The sequence below is a fragment of the Cygnus atratus genome, chromosome 4, assembly GCF_013377495.2.
Source record: "Cygnus atratus isolate AKBS03 ecotype Queensland, Australia chromosome 4, CAtr_DNAZoo_HiC_assembly, whole genome shotgun sequence".
Taxonomy (NCBI): Eukaryota; Metazoa; Chordata; class Aves; order Anseriformes; family Anatidae; genus Cygnus; species Cygnus atratus.
This window is the reverse complement of record NC_066365.1, coordinates 27,968,282-27,973,493: the sequence shown is the minus strand read 5'-3', so window position 1 is coordinate 27,973,493 and position 5,212 is coordinate 27,968,282.

Below are 5,212 nucleotides of genomic sequence, written 5' to 3'. Positions count from 1 at the left end.
AGCTGCTCAGGCTTTATTTTTTTCTGAAGAAAGTGGGGGTAAAAAAAAAAAATTCATCTTATAAACTAGCAGTAGCAGAAGTCTGGGTTTCACAGAATGATCTCCAGTAGCTGAAGATAAATTTTCTGGTAATGGCAGTATACTTTGTGTGTATAGACAGCAAATTCAAAGAATGCTTTAGAGTAAATATCGAGCCATACAATATGTCTCTTGGGATAGATGTTAATTTGAATCCTGAATGATGTATCACTCTAATAAAGTCAAAGTCAGAAGGAGCTAAATAAAGGATGTCCTTCACCTGCTGCTGGGCCTGTCACGCATTTTGGAGATGAAGTAGTGGATTACATTCACACAACTAATGAAATGTCTTAACAAATGAGAGGATATGCTAAAGAGACGGAGCAGTAGGTCTTGATTCAATAAGGAACCAACTGTTCCCAAAGTGCTCTTTTTTTTCCCTTCCCTCCCGTGATTAATCTGTATTTGAGACTGTTGACCCGAGTGATCGCTCCCAAATGATCGTCTTTTGCTTTCAGTCTGCCTAGTCACTATCAATCTAAAGCTGAAGCTCTATACTTTCCTAAGATAGTTTCACTTGTTCTGCCTGTCTCAATAGGTGTTTTTAGAAGACATGTCTTTAATTAAACTTGGGAGGACTGAAACTAAAAATCCCAGGGAGGGTTTTAGCACAAGGAATGAAGAACTGCTGGTGCTTGAATATTGAAATATTTTGGCAGAAATAATAAAGTATGCTCATCACATTTGCTAGGAAGGAGAAGGCTGGAATTCAACAAACTGAACAATGGCAGAGATTTAACACTTGGGTATAAGAACATTTTAGAAAAATATGTATAGGGTGGTGATTTTCCAAGGGGGACTGGAAGTAAAATTAAAATCAGATCAAGATGCATGGAAAGATATTGCGTACCATTTTGGACTCGTGTTCTGTGATGCTCTGACATTATTTTGGCAGTATGAAAAGTAGCACTTTTATAAGTGAGTTCACACTCTCCCACTAATTCCAGCCATAGAGCCACAGCAACATAACTGGTGAAGAAAGGTGAATATGATGGATTGGATAAGGTGCATGGATTAATAGGTGTCAGAGCAGAGAAAAAATGTGCAATGAAGAGAAATGGGGCATGGGAGGAGAAGGAAAACAGGTGTTGTGGCTTACTAGAAGGTTTATGGAATTTGGCACAGAGCATGATCGCATGTTCACTGAAGTTGATGGCAAAACTCCCATTAACTTTAATCATGCAGAATCCAGACATTTCCCAGGGTATCCAGAAGAAAGTAAGAAAGATTGCCGGGGAGCAAAATAATCATGAAAAGATGGGAACTTGGAGAACAGCAACACTGAAAAATACAAGCTTGTCAGGAGCTAACCAACAGAATATGGTGATTTATTAATAATAACTTTATCCTGTATTATTGACCAAGTGAATACAACTTCAATGAAAGGCAGAACTGGTTTAAAGAATTCCTGTTGTCATCTGAATTTATATAAATAAATGTCCAAATGTCAACTCCTGTGAATTAGCATGGCTCAGAGCAGTATGTCTATTTGTTGATTGACTGTGATGGTCCAGAAAGACTGTATTATTCTGTGTAGATGCTTCTAGCAATGATGAACATCAGACAGTAGTCATTCTTTCTTGCTTAAGGAAGAATTGCTGACAGAGATAGTCTTAACCTTATGTGTTCATCCTGTTTGTGTGTCTTTAAATATGGTTAGTTCTCTTCCCTACCTAAATGTTCTCAGAGATTACTGAAGGACATCTGGAAAGGGCTGGTGGATTCACTACGATGCAGCTGGTTTGAATTCAGTACTACCACTGCAGTAGGAAAATGGCTCCAGTCCTCCTGCTGAAACCACAATCCTCTCAGCCTGTTCAAATTCTGTCATTGGGCAGTGGGACTTAAAAACACATAGTAAAACTAACAGTTTGAGTGTCTTCAAGATATTTTTATCTTCTGAGCCATGTTTGAGAGTACTTGGAAGTTGTAGATTGCAAGTAATCTATACACGTTATGGAGCAGTGAGGAAATCTTAAAACCAGATGATAGAGAGGAGGGGGGAAAAAAAAGCTTAATCTGTACATAAATTACCTCTTTTTTTTCCTGAAGAAAACAATGGATCACAGAAAGGTGGAAATTATAATAATAAAAAACTTGTTAATAAGACATTTTTGGTATAAGCAGAGCTAGGACTCTTGAAAGGAAGGCTTTATGAATAATAGAGAAAGTGGTATCATCTTTGTTGTTGTTGTTATTAGTTATTAGTCTTATCAAGCTTTCAATTGTATAACCACATTGAGTTGTAAATATCCTTTATCATTAGGCTGCATAATTCTGGAAGTAATGATCTATGGTCAGATGAAATCTTGGATTCTCTTCTGGAGCATTTTACTTTTAAAATTCAGTTGTCTATAATCATGGCATTATTAACTGTTTATATGTGTGTGTATATATATATTTTTTTTTTTTCTGAGAAGTACTTGGGAGTAGGAAACAAGACTTCTGTCTTCTACTGGCAGAATTTCTATTTCTGAGCACAACAGTTCCCAGAGTTATTTTCATGGATTGTACTTAATAGTTTGGACCTAGGGTAAGGGTCCTATTTAAAAAAAAAACAACCAAGCCCACTGTTCCTTGATACCTTTACACTCAATATCAGTTGCAGGATGCACTTGGCATGTGCAAACTTGCAAGCAGGGAGAGTTCAGCACCATTACTGAATGAATTATTGAGAGGGGCTAATGCAGATGACTTTTCTAACAATTATTTCATGCAACATAACTTTCTGTCTCTGGCACCTAGCTTTGGCCTTCACAAGAGCAGCCTGTGGATGCCAGGCCTGCTCAAGGAATACCTGTTTTTGGTGTACATGTGGGAAGGTCTTTCCAGTCCCAGCGCAGCTCTGGTGGATCCACAGACGAATTCTGCATTTTTTGACTGCCTATCCTTGGTTCTCTGGTAGTGATGATTGTCACCTGTTATAAATTGGCATTGCCTCTGCCTGGTAAAAAGTGTTCTCTTCATGCTCCTACTGACAACCATGTCATGCTCCTATTGACCCTGGTGTGCCTCCTCATTCTTGACACATCTGTGAGGGACTTGATGGCCGTGATAGTGGCTGCAAGCAGCTGGTCCTGCTGAGGACTGCCACAACTAAAAAGGCCCTGTATCAACAACATAACTGCAATCTCCAAATCCTTTTTTAGTTTTGTCAACCCTGGCTTTTGAGTGGTATCAGATTATTTAGCGTTAACTGCAATTTAATCTTTACCAATCTTAGAACTTGCAGTGTTATACAATAGCTTGAGGAACAAGGACACTGCAGAATTAACCATAGCAAAAATATACATATTTTGCATTAATATGTGCTCCAGATCAGTTATTATAATTACTTGTTTAATTATCATAATGGCAATCCAGTTCTTTCTCACCACCTGCAAAACTGGTAGATCTTGGCTGATGTATTATGTGAATAGCAGTATTCAGTCATCATCACCCTGACGACGTATTAATTACGCATACCTCTGTCTCATTCTGTGACTGGTTCTTACTTGCCCATCCACACATTCTATATTTTGTCAAAAGTGCATAATATTAGATACAGATTTTTGAAGACTGTTTTCTTGGAGGGAGATGACAGTATTTTTCTAACCTAAGAACAATAAAAAGCAAAGGATGGAGTCTGTGCACACAACAGCCTGAGCGTGGAGCTTGCCAAAGCTTTATTTGCTAAGGAGATGGAGAGTCCAGGGGACAGGAGGAGCTGCTGGTAGCCATGCACAGCACTGAGTTTGGGAGCGAGCACCGAATCAGAGCAATATCTTGCAAGGCAAACCTCTTAACCCAGATAATTATTTTTACACTAACAAAAATGGTAACTTTATTTGGTGTTTATGTACTTTGTTCCTTCCTCAGAATTTTCTTCTGTTTACTATTAAACATAAACTACATGGGGTGATAAATCTATTTTAAGTTACTTTTCTGTGAGTTAAGTTTGTTAAGCACTTGACCTGACATAGAGATCTCAGATAGCTGAGTCCATATCAGTGCTGATAAGGCACGGATTCAAAGTTTTGAGCTTTGCTGGGATTTGAATGAGTCCTAAATCACAGATCGTCAAAGGCATGTACATATTATCACTGCCTGGAGTTGTGTCTCTGGATATTTGATTGTAATGCTGACTGTCCCCAGTGCTTTCAATGGTCTAGTACTGGAATGTTCAGCGTGATGAATAAGACAACTGCAAAATTTTGCAATCAAATATGGCTTATGGGGTTAATTCCATGTTTCATTATGACTGTCTTCAGTTTAATTCTGCAAGGCTGTAGAACTTAGCTTATGAAAGTTGAAATATCAATAATCTGCAGCACCTGGAATATTTATTTGAGTACAAAATTTGATTTAGTGATAGGATGGGAAGTCTTTTGATTGTAGTAGAGCAGTGAGTTTCATATAATTTTGAGTGGAGTTTACAGAAGTATTTCATAGCTTTCTGAATAACTTATTGACAAAACTGACAAAAAACCTGCAGGAAGTTTTTCTTGTTTGAAACTTCCAAAATGTCTTGGATATAGATCTCTACTTGGATGGAACAAAAGTAGTTAGCTCTCGTGGCAGCGAAGTTAAACACTGGTATGCCACTCATTTAAAAATTACTTAATTAGGTACTTCTGAAGTATCACATATACATAACTTGTGACTACATAATATCCTCCTCTGTTCAAGAACACTTTTGAAAATGTGCTGATGGCAGGTGTAACAGACCACTACTTAGAAAGTGCTGTTCAAACATTTTATATCATCTTTACTTCTTTGTTTCGAAGTAAATACACTGTTTCTCCTTTACCTGCCTCAGACCTTATTTCGCTGATCATAGTTGAAAAATGGAGTCCAATAACATAAAATGACATTAAAGGGCAATGCCTGTTGCTCTAAAGTGCCAGTAACTGTACCTTGTGTTGGAGATTTATGGCTGGGCAAACTTGCTCATCAACTTTCATTTCAGGGGACCATTTAAATCTTCAGAAACTGTATAATTCAGGAACATTCTTGCTTTGTGTCTCCTGCAGTGCCTCGTGCCTGCTGAGCACTTCCACCCTGCTGTGAGGTTAAATATGTTACATCTGCATTCAGTGCTGTATTTAAAGATACCACAGATACTTGGGTATGGAAATAAGTGTTTGTGTCAGTG